We start from the raw sequence: 15,472 nt of genomic DNA, 5'->3' as shown, positions 1-15,472 counted from the left end.
AGCAAATTGAAGGAAGAAAAAAATAAGGGCGAACTGGAGAAGGGATACACAAAAAGACGGAGGAGACCGCATGGTCGAACTAATTTTGAAAGAACATTTTAAGTTACACACGTATACCTACACATCGAAAGAGGAAAGAATCCAATGCAAATAATTAGATCACATAGATAAAGTGACTTGAGGAGAGGAGGACGATGGAGAGCAGAAAGAGAGGGAAAGAGATGTAGAGATATTTTCCCGAGGAAAGCTCGTAATAGGAGTATCACTTTCATATTAATATTTGCCTAAGTGCCTTTGCGTTCGGTTATAATTACAAAGAGAGAAAAATATGAACTGGTTTGGGGCTGTTAATGGGCGCTAATGCACTGCTCTCAAAGGCTGCTTCCCCTACATATCACAGAGAGGGAAAGAGAGGAAGAGAACGAGTCAAATGGAGGATGAAAACACATATGAAATACGCTTTTTAATGGCCCCCTTGTTTGCCTTTTATTCCAATATAGGGATTATTTTCATATCGGAAATCAATCAATGTGAGTTAGGGCATTTAATTAAAAAAAATATTTGATATTTCAATTTGATAATGGAGCCGTGGAAAGCGACGCTCTCTCAATTTCCCAAGGATTGAGTAAAGAGCAACCTGTTTGTAATTGTATCCATTTTCATTAGGTCGAAATTTGTTGTGGATACTTCATTGAAACCACACATTATGGAATAGAATATTACGAGCGAAAAAAAGCTCAGCATTCTACAAGAAAAAAACAGAGGAATTTGAATGAACGGTAGTCTTTATTGAGTAGGCATCTAATACCACTTTATATAACGATAAAATGAAGTAAATTGTGTTTCACATTATTATTATTAGACCTCTGACGTGTAAAAATAATAATGCTGATAAACTGATAAGCTGATAAAGGGGGAGGACGAACCAACCATTTATCTAACCCATTAAGAAAACCACTGTGCGAAATCCAAATGAAAGTCAAAAGTTACTTAAGCATGTTAAACGAAAAAGCAAAAACCAGTGATGAATCATTTGGATTGTGATCATAATTCATCAATAATTCCAGATGAGTTATTCTATTCAACAAATGATTATTTCAACACAATTTTATAAAGTAAAGTATTACACACAAGCATGCCAATGCTAAATAATCTAGCTGCATTCAAGGGAACACTCTGTCACAGTGGACGACAAATCAGACAAAGAAATCCCTGACTGGAACGAACCGACAAGTCATTGGAAAAAGTAATTATAACCTACCTATTGAAGGGGAATAAAAGGGTTTCTTCATAAAAGGTGCCAAATCCACAAATTAAACTTCAGAGAAAACTGAAATATCTATGGAAAAGGGAACTTGAAACGGAATATATTTATTCATGTTGTCTGCGGTCACGATTGGGGCTAAAGTGCATTTTGTCAAAATATCAGAAGATACATGAACGACGTTCTAAACTCGACAACTCGATTACCATCAAAGGAAATCTCTTGTCTCTTTTGAAGGGTTTCCAATTATACACAGTTCAGTCAGTTTTCATCAAGTGATCCAAGTGATAATTGAAATCATATCGTCGGATATCATAGCCATATCAATAAATTTCAACTGCTTCAGAAATATGGATTTAATTTGAATCTATGGTAGTAATTCACAGTGCTTATACTTACCGTACATTTCAAATCAAGCCAATGAAATTAAAATCGTCTCTTGTAAAATGATGAATTCTAAAAGGCTAACTGCCTCTAAGTTGTAATCTATTTTGAATTTATACATGTACTAGCAAAAGGGAATAATGAATTTTAAAACTTCCTGTGTCATTTCATTTTACAATCATCGAGGCAATTTGAGCCAATTTCAATAAAAATCTTCCATGTAGGGAAAAGGGAAAGCAAAGCTGTTGAATGGACGTTCCATACGAATTATATATATCTCTCTCTCTGAAAGCCTGAAAGGTATATATCTTTACTTTCCAATCGCGAGGCTTCATCTGTCTCGCTTCAGTAAAGACACAGACACACTCGTGAAACCGACTCCAGACCGATGAAAGTACTTACGTTATTTCCAATGACATTCCATCGGTCGGTTTGGAGACGACTTCATTGTCGTCACTGCACATGGCATGCATACGATAACATTTTGCCTACTGTAGTACCATGATAGGTGAATGGTAGAACTGATCTGAACGCACTTGACTTGGGCTAAGGTGTCAGGCTCGTCAGTCCGACTTTAACACCATCCCGCGGCGAAGACAAACTCTTACCCATGACTAATTACGAACCTTGACAATGCGTGTCAATCAGTCTTTACCACCAACACCCCTCCGCTAATTGGTGATTCTTACTGGAGTTACTGAAGCACTGTTCCTCCCACTCCAAAGACCACACAATGGTGTTGGAGGGGTAGGAATAACGGTTAACTGGTACCCTTCATAGTGTCAGTCAAACTAGAAGTAATCTCGAGATGTATACATCCAATCACTTCTAAACGAGACCGGGCTATTTATAGAATGTGACATTTATTCTGCGTTTACCTAATGAATAAGAAAAACCTCCGGTAAAATCCAGTCCCATTCCTTTTTTTTCACCACTACAAGCATCTTGAGGATCTCCAGTGCATTACAGAATGTGTTTGATGGGGGGGGGGGTGTTTGATCTTGTAGAACTTGACTCAAGGAGTTCCTCCCTTGAGTGACAAGCTTGATGACGCCCGACGATGTCACTCATAATACCTGACACCATGTCAAGCAGAATTATTGTTCCATGCAAACTGTTCCACTACTAGGATCCTAGACCAACTAAATAACACTACAGATCCATCATCAACCCCCCTCACTAACTTTCTCCAAAATGCGTCCTACCCCCCCCCCCCTCCCCCCTCCATCAGCTTGGAAACAGAATGACCTTTAAAACGTTGATATTGATAAAAACATGAGAAACTCTCATCAAGGTCGATGCTAATGGATGAGTAATGATGACACTTACTGACAACCTAGTCATTTTCTAATACAATTCATTTACCTTACAGAATGCAACAAAGTGAGACAGAAAGAATAATTTTGAAAAACAGAGTGATATGGGGCGGTAATTCGAAATATTTCTTAATAAGGCTCTGGATACCTTATCCCTCTGACATTCAATTGTTTTTTTAATCGTCCTGTAGGTCTGCTGCAAGATAATTCCCATCGATGCAGTTCTCATATGAGACTTTAAGCCTAAAAATGAAAACTAATGCATACATTATTCCTTAAATTGAGGGAATGCAGCATTCTTTGGGGGATAAGACGAAAATAATGTTTAAAAAATAAGTATAAAAGTCGATGATCACCACCCCAATTTAGGTGTCGAACTAAAATGACATTATTGATTGGAATGTAGCCAGATAATGAGCATCCCCATCCGGTAAACCCTCATTATGCCTTATTAAGAGATCATGTTGAGACCAAAAAATCGATAACAATATTGCTACGATGGTCTTCAATCACGAACAAAGTGGCACCCTTTCGTATCGGGGATTGTTGATGAAGTAACAAGGCCGGAACGCCACCAGGGGCCTGAGAACGATTTATGAAAGAGGGAGTGCTGATTTTGAGAAAAAAAAGACTAACAAAGCAAAAAAGGGGGTTCGCTCCAAAATGAAGCCGACTTTGGTAACATTTGTACATTTTGGTATAAACCACCATCAACCACCCCCCCCCCCCTGCCGCTTCCCAGTGGCATGGACGCCATCTGCCTGATCTTACCCCCTTTTTACAAAGAATTAATATAGGGCGAAAAAAAAATGACTTACTTTTTCGTACACATGAAGTGCTTTCAATATATTATGTTGCTGCCGAAAGCAATTGGTAGCTGGAAGTAGGACAAGGTGCGCAGAATTTTGTATCATTTTTTCGTTCAAATCATAAATGGAGACGGTTTGCTTTAGTTTTATTGATTTGTAATGTTAATCAAATGCTAGGTGATTCAATTTACTATGAGCGTGCTTACTTTCAATTATCGTTTTTATATATATCGAAACTACAATCTGCTTCAACAGATATCACTCTTTAACGCTCTCGCACGTATCTGAAGGAAACGAGTTGTATTGGTGGTTTATGGTTTTGAATTGCCATTTTAAAGCTACGCCGAATGCAGATGATTGAATAAAGCTGCAATTATTCAGGTTGAAGAGAACTTTCTGAAGAGTTTGTGAAATTGAAACAGCGTTGAACAAGAGATTGTGAACCCCACATTGGCCTATTCTTACGCATGGAGGCACAAACTATTTATCGTGTCTTTGCTAACTGGTCGCCTGCTGTCTCTTCTATTTACCTTCCGTAGGACCTCCTAACAGAGGTATTCCACCATTCTTTTTGGTCGAGAAAGGGGGTAGGTGGGAGACACCACATCCGACGGCTTTATGGCCCACTCCGCCAAGATAACAACACAACGCGTTAATTGCTTTGGGTCGAGCAAACGCGAGACAATCACATTACTAACACCTCGGGGTGATTCCGCGTCCTGGTAATGAGGTGAAAGGGGGCGTGAGCGGTGACAAGGGTAATAAGACCTCATTAGCGAGCAACGTTAATACGCGGAGCCTCCACCAAGGTTGGAAGAAACTGGTGGTGCGCACCCCTCCCCTCATCTTAGCTCTATAATGAGGCTAATTATCGTACATCATCAGTGTGCTTAATGCATCCTGGCGATTAAATTTAACAATCATACTGATGAACTCATTTAACTGATCAGGAATTTACGTTGTTAGGTAGAACAGAGAGTGAACACCATTGACAATTTTATACACGAATCGTACAGTCAGAATTATATCTATAAACAAAGACCATTATAGACCTAAGTATCATCAGTTTTTTCTTTAGTTTAAGTATCATATGAATATATACATTGACCCACTTGCAAGTGAGAGAAATAGCCGTAACCTATATGCAATATTACCTTAGCACTTCTAAGGAGGGCAGTGGCAGGATTAAGTATGTTTACCATTTCGTTCCAGAACTACTACCGTTAATTGCAAAGTTCGCGTAATTACTTATACCAGTCACGGTACTTCCCTCAACCATCTCTTCAGAAAGGCGCCTCGATACGCTCTACCGTCAAAGATGCATTGTTGTCTTGAGAAAGGGACTCCTCTCCAAAGAGAAAAGGAGAAATCACCGTGAGAAGGCAAGATGGTACCAACCTTTGATGTGGGTTTGTGACAATGGTCACCCTGATTGTCTCGGAGAGGTAATTGGACTGGTATGGATTGGTAGATGATCCCCAAATCATTACCCCTGCAAGTGTAATTGGTGCTCCCTTACAGCACCGCCCTATTGTTCCATCCTTTTTTTATGAGATGCATTTACAGGCGGATAAGCATGGATCACTCGAATGGAAACATGTGAAGACAATGGGATCACAGCGGTGTCGTCAAAATTGGAACCAGTTAATAGCTTGAAATATATACCCCAATGGGTCTCAAAAACTTTTATCATCAATACTTGCAAGGGATTGATTTATCCGACCCCATTTCAAATAAGCTCGATTTCTGCTCATTATTCAAGCTTTCGTTTTCTTCACATCCTTTCACAATATTCTGGTTAGTTTCTTATATAGTCATTCCACAATATCGCAATCATTTCTTGGCTTGAAAGAAACGAAGAAACGGTAATCCACGAATATCGGGAGATTCGAGGAAGCATATTCATGACATTATTCGAAAGAATGCTGAGGGGGAAAGGAGATATCCCGCTTAACTTCTCCAATATTCACTTAATTTCAGTCGATTTTCCCCGGATCAGACTGGCAATGAGCGAGAAATACAATTTGAATGTTTAGTTTATGTTAAATGTAAAACTTCAATTACTATGGAAATTATCCTGATCTCACATATGGAAACAGGGTCCATTACAATAACAATGCAAGATTGAAATTGATGGCACAAGCAAAAGAGCAAAATTTAATTTCCATACTAATCGTTTCCAACGGAAAATCTCTAATAAATGGCTTTTATAATGTTTTTTCTCTCTAACAAAGATGCGAGTGTGTAACTAGCGTGTATGTATGCCAAATTCTACTAAGTGAATATTACACCTCTATTCCATTGTTATCAACCACATTAAAAGTCATAACTAAATATTTGATAAAGTAATAACAAATCAATTTGTGCTGTTGTATGTGTATAATTTGGTATTGTAAATTGCCGCTCTTTGTACAATAATCACAAGTTAACATTTTCTTTTGTTATCATCGCATTAGCAACGCCATTATTATTTATCTCAGAATTATTACCCCCACATAACTCGTTTTAAAAACATCATAACATATCAAACGCAATTCTCTGCAATGATATCTCGTTATATTTGCCAATAATCTCCTCCGTCCACACACTTTTCTTTGGCGCACTTATCATTTTGTATTGCTAAATGCCGCGCTGGTACGATATCTGAAAGTAATTAATTAAGCACTCACTTACACCAAGGTGCCATTAATCGTCCAGCGACATCGCACAAAATATCATTTCTATCTGTAACTATCATATTAACTTTAATCAGACACTTAAGCGGGTGTTTCGTGTGTTTTTTCATTCAATTTTGGTGTTCACTCGACCAATTTCTACTCTATCTATATATAAACCAAAAAACCCCATCCTTTACATTTCATATACTGTCAGTACCTCAATTCTGCCAACTTTAAGCATGCTTTCTTGTCGTCGTTGAATGTAGTAAAGATTTAGTGATTCGAATAAGTTATTTACAAACAATATGCAAAGTACAAGAAAATCATATCTGCCTTAAGATGTTGAATACCATGATTACCGCTGATCATGTTGATCACTAATACTGTAGTTAAACATGTATAATCATGTTGTGATATTAATAAATCCAGTCTATACGACATGCGCTGCATGATGCCTTACAAAAACTGATGTTCATTGCCTACATACAATCATGCTTATTACCCATAATGCATTCGTAATTACACTACATTAACATAATCGGGATTATGGGTGAAAACATAGACGAACTGACGTCACAAATTAATCCATACACGGACAAAATTTAGATATATTAAACATGAACATGTAAATACATTTTACATGAATTTGCAGAGTGTTTCGGTGGCTGTTATCACTGTATTCAGCATAACAAATTTGATCTACCTAAAGTGCATGGATGGGAGGTTATTAATATGCAGAAAGCATATCTTAAGTGCACTTTCTAACTTCAATGTTGCCCCTACAAATGGGGAATGCCGCCCGCAAAAGCATGCCGGTATACAATGTATGTATGTATACAAAGTGCAATACATTCCCAAACCAGGCTGTATATTCGTATGATTCATATTGTAAAATATAGAATTACAAGTTCGCTTTTTTAATGCCATCCCTGATGTAATTGTTAGAAAGATCATAATCGTTCAGTTGTACCCCTGCGATTTAATACGTACAATAATAATTTTTAAAATATCATATCAATTAGAAAAAAAATATGTACATGTAAAGAGTATCATGATTATTCGAGATCAGAGGTCAGATATTTGAACGTACTCTGTTGATTCAATCTTTACAACAGAACCAGAAAGTATAGTTACTGACATTGTACTCGTAGATTCATATCAATGCGATCCAACCAAAGATATCAATGGTCAAGAAATTATTTGACATGAAAGAAAATGTTCCATAAATAAAAATTGCAATAGGGTTTTTTTCACTATTTTGGAAGCATCGCCAAAACTTTTAATGCATCGCCGGCGCGATATAAGAGTGCATAAAGTGGAACATGAAACTGATTACCTCGGGCTAATATTCATACATTCACCATTCAGAAAGTATCGGATTTGAATGGGTAACAATACCCGAAAGAAAGGGACCACGAGGACACGGAGGAGAAGGGCCTCATGAAAACAAATCTATCTTGGAATATTGCGGGAGATTTTGTCCCCAGGTTGGTGGGGGACTCTGAACGATGTCGATACTGCCATCTCTTTCCTAAGGCAGGTGCCGAGTTGGCCATGTTTAGAGTAAAGTGCTTTTCCTTAGATAAATGGCTGATTAGAAGCCGCGAGTGTGATTTCAACGAACCTTCCATCAACTAATTCATCAAGTGCGAAACCTTTTAAAACGACCAGTGTGGGCTGCTTTATCTGATCAATACCTTCTCTTCCTCAAACACAGGAGAGCTGCGAAAATGGAGTAAAAGGGAGTGAAAGCAAATTTTTAAAAGTGTGGGGAAGATAATCTGGGTAAGGGCTTAATACGATTGCGCTCCATTGAGAGAAGGACGAAAATCCATTACCGAGAGCACTTGAAATTATAAAAATCAATTAGGAGTAACCTTAGATAAGTATCAGGGGGATCCACCTACCTTTGTCTACGATTTGGCTCCTATCCTGTGTGTGAGACATGTTTGTAGATGGCGGGCTCATCGAAGGGTTATAAGCGAGGGTTGGTTCGATGTATGCACAGGTGCACAATGCCTATTATTAAAACTCGATATAATAATCTATTCACGTCGTCCGCAACTCGTTTGTTCGATCAACTTCCTCGGTGCTGAGGGTTGACAGTTATTTCGCAATTATGTTGCCTTTCATCCGAACCACTCCGAAACAAGAAGAAATCTTGAGATCTTGAAATGAAATTCCCGGCAAGGTGCTGGATTATGAATCACAATAATAAAAAAATTGGCATCAAGAGGAGAGTAAATATAGAACTCACATGAAATATAATATCTCAGCTCCTTTGGAAAAAAAAGAATAAAATGAGATTTATGAAGAGTGGAAAATGTAACACTGTTCCCTCGGTATGAAAGATGCTATACGAAATACTACACAGTGGCAGGGCAGGCAGTCACTGTGGTAGCTCCTCAGTCTGGCAAAATTCGAAGATGACGAAGAAGACGACGGAGCTGGAGATGCTTCTGATGAATGTATTTTTATGTCGGAGATGATCCCAGCTTCTAACATCTAATGAAGAATCCGGGGGTAGGCAGACCGATGAAATGCACCGATACTTTATCTACTCTTCGCTGGATTGAATGGACCCGTAATGAATTAAACCCGGGCTCCGTAACCAAACCTTTGTCGGCCCTTACAATAGGCAGAGAAAATAGACCCCTCTCTTTGCGCTCCACCACAAATTGAAGCAGAGTGTTTACCAATTTTCCGAACTCGCGCTAATGACATACACCGCAATTGAGTTGAGTTGATTAAAGTCAAAGGAGGGTTAAAGGGGCCATGGAATAAAAAAAAACCGAAGGGGGAAATCAGTGGTGGTAATTAACCTGCGTCGAATTAGATTGAATAACTGAATGAAGCGGGAAACACAATGTAAACAAAAAACTCATTAAGTTAGTTTCATTTGCTGATATTAGACGACACAGGGGGTTCATTAGCGAAACACTGCCGATGAATTCAAGCTGGCTCTACGCCTCTGTGATTCCTTGACTTGAAATAACTCTGCGTTACATGAATAGAAGACACTATGATGGGATTAATCAGCGTTTCATTCAATCATTTCTGATAAGACTTGCCTCAAACGCAGCCAACGGCAGGGTAAGCACGTCATGAAAATGAAAAATTAGTTTATAATTTTGATCCAATGTGGAGATGATTTCGTGAATAAGGTAAAAAAAAGTCAAATATTGCGTAGAGAGATGCAGAAGAAGAGCGTAAATGGACCGAAGGCGACTTCAAGAATGATGGCTCACACTGAGACTCCCTCCCTAATATTGGTGAAGGGAAGGATCTTATCCGATGATTGACGGGCAGAGGGGCTTCTTTTCCAAAATGCAAATGGGAGAATATCAGCATCAGAAGCCGTAGAAATGAAACATTGAAACCCTCTCATGAACGAGAAACCTTTGAATCTACAGTATGCCTCTCCGAAACATCAGTAAAGGGACGATAAACCCACAGCTGAAAGGACGGGAAGGTTTAATAGAAGTTTAATCAATGAAGCGAAGTGTGGATATCCTCACGATCTAGCGGGACTTACTACGGAGATATTCCGTTCACCTCAGCCAGAGCTCCTGGGGTCGAGATGAGTCGAGGTGCTGGTACAGAACGTAGGCCCTCCACTCAATCGTTCACAGTACACCTGCAGATCCCCGATTTCCAGAAATATTGCTCACAGTCTTGTAATTACGATACCAGACGGTTATGAAGCAATCACTTTTAACTGAAGATTAACACAAAAGCAAAATATCCAGTATTCTAAAAGCTGAGTGACTGAGATATTATTGTTTCCACGTACGTACATTGCACGCACGGAGCAGACCGGGTTTTCCACTTGCTTCTCACTTCGAATAACACACGAGAATGTGGCAATGCATATTATACCGTTTGTTTACATGCAGTGTGTAATGTCTGCACACATTACGTACGGTGGGATCGGAGCGAGCTACTGCACTGTGCTGTCTGTCTTCTGCTAGCAAGCTGCAGTAATAGATGCGTGCGCACGCAGACACGACACAAGTCAATGTCGCTCTGCGCTCAAGCTTACCTTGCAGTGAACTTGGACATACGGCGGGAAAACACAATTTGTTTGCGGTTTCTACACCACTATAATGGACTCATTCATCCCGCTCACAAAATGAGGTTGTTTAATGAACCCTTGCATTGTTGTAAAAATCTCTCCATTTTCCATCTCCGCCCTCTCTTTACACGTTGTTGATAATTTTTCCTAAAGATTGAATGTCGAACAGTAATGCAGGCATACTTCCCATTTCATGATCAATAGATACTGCTGAAAGTAGGTCCACATACCGACTCTCCTTTCGTTATATGACTGTAACAGGCATGTTAAGAAATTATTTGCACCCAACGCAAGGGTGAATTTGGAATAATGCTCAGGTCCAGGTGGCGATCTACGGGGATTCTCGAAATAGTGAGATGAGGGGGTCGCGAAATGCTCTAAATGAATGTTCTCCTGATAAAGTACATTTATTTTCGTGCTCTCACTCTTTTCGCTCCCTCGCATAGACAAACTAGGCATGCTAGGCCTATACACCCTTATAGTTTCAACAACATGAATGTTACCCTAGGGCAGTCAAATACAATCGTGATTGGACGCGGGTCGCACGTGCACTCGTTAAGGGTATCAAAAACACCGATTTTAAAAAAAGGTTGTCCATTGAAAGACTGGTCAATGGTCAATTGCGGGGTCAATCGTATTAAGGGAGTGATTTTTTTTCCGAAGCTTTTTTCAGTGGTCATATTCTGGCAACAACTTGTTTAGGGGCCAAAATGTGTAAATAAAGCCCTCGAAAAGTTTGTTTAGGGTTTTTTTTTTGCACACACAGAAAAATTCGTTTTGGGGATGTTTGGAAATAATTTGGTCACGCGTGTGTACAGGAATAAAAATTTAATCCCCTCCCCCGGAATGTAACTTACAGGATTATTATCTCTGCAACAGCCTGTAAAGGAACAGAGTGGCAAGTCCTTTTGGATTAGACGAACGTGTCGTTGTGAAGTGGTTCTGACTCTAGCCTTGTAATCACCATGATCAACATGATCAAGGTGTCGATCCACACTTTTCCACTCTCCACCCAGGTGTTAAATGAATACCCGGTAGGATGCGAACATCTTGGAATTTCTGCTGGAATGTTCCCAAGGGAGTGGAGAAATTGCATACTTTGTTTTAGGGTATGCCAGGATCTGATGACCGGGGTAATAGTAATTTTGTTAATTACTCTGTAAAGGGCTTAGAAAGATAAGTACTAAGCGCTAACTGTGACTGTTAAAAAATATCAATGATGAAAAGTGCCCGAAATCTATGTTAAGGAAATACGAATCCATGTTACTAAAGATTGTCGAAGACTGCCTTTAGTTTTGGTAAACAAATCCCCCCAAACACGCCTAACACCATTCGAATTTATTACTAGATAATATTAGAGTGTATGTTCGATTAACAGTTATGATGTGGAGGATAGGCCTACGAAATGATTTTACAAGACAACTTAACAATTATGAATGAAAATCGGGTAACCAATCGAAATAAAATATATGCGTGTTTTTTTGTTGTTGTTGTTGTTTTTTTCTTGGGGGGGGGGGTAAAAATTTCAGGATACCATCTTTGTCAGCAGTTTTCTGACATCCAATCACTAAATTCGTTTTTAAAAAAATTGGTCAACGGGCCTTTCAAAAAAGAGAGAGATGTCACCTAGAGAGGGTGCTCTTATTTTACATCCGATTTTGATGAGAATTTCAGGGTAATGCATGCCAACGTGTTGTTGTGGCGGACTTGTCCTAGAAGAAGCCATAAAAAAAATCAATGGCTTGTAAATTCCAATCAAGAGAGGTTAATTACAAAAAAGAAACCTAGTGAATCCATACAGAGATAATTATAATGATTAATAGGTCCGTGTCAGAATAACAAGTCACAACAAATAAAACTCATTTATAAAAAATGTCAGACTTCTTCATCAAGTAATTACATCTCACGGTCATTCAACATCTTGAAGTACTTGAACTCGCGGGGGATTACTCTGACGCAGGAGAGAAAATTTCACCAGGAAAAAAAATATATACTAGGTCCTCGACACACCCCTGATGCACCTTTGTTCTTGGAAACGCCCTTAAAGATAAATTCCAGTTTTGGTTACGATCTCAAAATGACATTTTACAGAAACTAATATAATGACCACCCAAGTGTCTGTTTGTATGAATAAAAAAATATGTGCCAAAGGATTCTGGAAGAAATTGTGTAATTGCTGAGAAATAAGCAAACTAAACGCGGATTCGGTCACTTCCGTCGGGTCTTTATTCCAGCAATAATAATCCACTGTCCCACGTGTGCCTATCTGTGTTGGTGATCTTCAGTGTGAACGTTTTTCAGCGTAGAGTTCAAGATTTCACAAAGTTCAGCTTATGTAACTGTACCAGATCTAGATCCTCGATGATATTTTGACAATTAAGCCTGGTTTTACAGACTTTCTCATGAAATCAGTGTTTACTGCAACTACAGGCATTTCTCTTTAAGTCTTTCCGTGTCGCTCATTCACCACTTTACTACACTTTTTTTTACTACTGTTCGATTTGTTGTGGAGCGTCATGCCAAAGTGGATTAGCCTCCGGACTTCGAAACAGAGGGTGTGGGTTCAAATCCTTCAGCAAGGAATTCACCCACAGTGTGCTGCAGTCGACCAAGGTGAGGTAAATGGGTACCGGCAGGAAGAAATTCCTCAAAATGCTGTTTGCACCGAATAGGTAGCCTATAGCTTAGCCATGTTAGCCGGGTAATAAGTAACAGCAGGGCCCACTGGGATAACAGTTTTCGGAACTGAAGTGGCTTCCCTGGGTAAATACACAGTTATCATTAACTAAATGGTAACTGAATATATTAGCAGTTTTCATACTTTATCAAAACTTTTAAAGTGATCCATAATACATGAACATGCCATAACAAAAACGTTTTAACAATAACGCAAAGAAACGTATTTGAGTATAATAAAAACGTAATGATACAATCAAATTTCAATCAGAATATGATGGATCTGCTATCTGATCAATAATACTATTAATAAAAAGAAGCTCTCTTAAAGGGGGAGTGAATTGTGTGTGGTCTTTCAATGAATGTGTGTTACAAATACATAGTCTTAAAAATATACCATTCTAGATATCTACTCATACTAAAGAGAATAAATTGACGTGTAATTGTATTTGTGTAGAGAAACTAAAATGTTTTGAGAGGAAGGGTAATATTATTTTGCTACATAGTAACATAATTATTGCGGTATAAATGGATTGAGTACTTAATTAGTATGTTATCATTCAAGTGGGTCTATTACTAGACTACACTAGCATTATGGGTCCGGAAACCGACCATATATGAGTAGTTGAGGACTCGAGATGGCACTTTTGGTTCGTATCTGCTTTAAGCTCTCTCGCAGGTGCCATGAGCCTAATTACATCAGGAGGGCTAAAGATATTCGTTCGACCCAACCCATCCGATTTTTTTTTTCAATTTGATGTTGCTGATTGGCAAAAGTGTATGAATATGATTCAAAATCTAACAATGATTCTAGAAATGGTAACTACTGAACTTCCTTCGCCCGAATCGGGAAGATAAATAAGTGACTTGGAACTATTTTTTTGACTGGCGGACTATTTTACTGTTCCAGTTGATGAATTTGATCTATTCATAGTTATCTTCTTAAATGGCGATTTATTTTTAAAATGAGCTGGCTACGGTACCTTTTCCTGGTCAAATATGGAATGTCAGATATATATCCTATCCAATGGTAGTAAACATTCCACCCTCTAATTTCACATTTATTTTTTATGAATTTTTCAAAAGTGCCATTTTAACACACAAGTCTATGGGAATGTTTTACGCGCGTGACACCCGCATCTCAGATACAAGAATATGCTGACAGAGAAACCATGCTTTTACGTCATTCCGACATACAGGTAAACATGATTATTGAACCATTGCACAGATAAAAGAAGCATGATATGTACTTGCTTACGGGGAGGGGGGGCAGTTGGGGTGCCACTCACCCCCCAAAAGGTTCAAGACCAAGGGGAAAAAAGAGAAAACGGAAGAAAAGGAAAGGAAAGGAAAGAGGGGTAAAATCATGACATCTATATGTCAAAATCTATAACAAAATCGTATGTGTGGGCGCGTCATGGTCTAGTGGTTCTGACTCTCACCTTTCAAACAGAGGGTCGTGGGTTCGAATCCTAGCCATGGCGTGTTTTCTTTCAGCAAGAAATTTATCCACACTGTGCTGCACTCCACCCAGGTGAGGTGAATGGGTACTCGGCAGGATCAATTCCTTGAGTGCACCAAGCGTCTTTAGCAGCTGGAGCTACAGCCGGGGTAATATGAAGTGCGCCATTGAATAGGCAACGAGAGAAATCGGCGCCTCATAAATGCTATATTATTATTATTTCTTTATATATATTCAAAAGATCAAGTAATTTTTGCTTGCTCGCTTCGCTCGCCCATAGATCTTCTTTTTTTTTAGTTTTTTGAGCACTCTCGTGACAAAGAGCGATTTTTTTTCCTATCCGACATCTAGAAAAACCTTCAACTAGCTCTTTGAAGAATTTGAAAATGAGGGATTCAGACGAGATGTTGTGAACCACCGCTTTGTTTTGCAACAGTTCTTGAAAGTAGTTGAAGAACTAATTGCCATGGGTTATAAATACAAAACACGTGTAATGATAGCCCCCGCTCCCAAAAGGAAGATTTAAAAATTTCTAACTTCTATACTGCTGTATGGCCTACTTATCTCTTGTAAATACATTGTGAATTGCAGGGATTTCAAATAAATACATATATCAGATATGGATAGAAACCTGCTGGACTCTGCGCATGGACTTGATATCCTAAATAAAGGTTTACACATAAATCTAAAATTATTCAAGCTCCCATCTTTTGAATTTAATCCATATCGACATGTCATCATTCGCAGTTTATCCTGATCCACTTTTTAAGCATATAATTCTCCAATGCTAAAATTACACTTAATGATAATGATAATAATAATGTAGAAA

General features: G+C 38.7%; 1 long non-coding RNA gene across 1 annotated transcript in view; it reads right to left on the bottom strand.

Moving 5' to 3' along the window:
• The window catches only part of LOC121428444, a 31,507-nt gene extending 21,204 nt beyond the window's left edge, over positions 1-10,303 (bottom strand). Inside the window, exon 1 of the long non-coding RNA XR_005971791.1 lies at positions 8,338-10,303. This is a non-coding gene — a long non-coding RNA (uncharacterized LOC121428444). The remainder of the gene's footprint in view (positions 1-8,337) is intronic.
• Positions 10,304-15,472: the final 5,169 nt, after the last annotated feature.

This window comes from Lytechinus variegatus, chromosome 15, assembly GCF_018143015.1.
Source record: "Lytechinus variegatus isolate NC3 chromosome 15, Lvar_3.0, whole genome shotgun sequence".
NCBI lineage: Eukaryota > Metazoa > Echinodermata > Echinoidea > Temnopleuroida > Toxopneustidae > Lytechinus > Lytechinus variegatus.
Note: the sequence above shows the minus strand (reverse complement) of the source record. Positions and strands in the feature narration are given on the sequence as shown.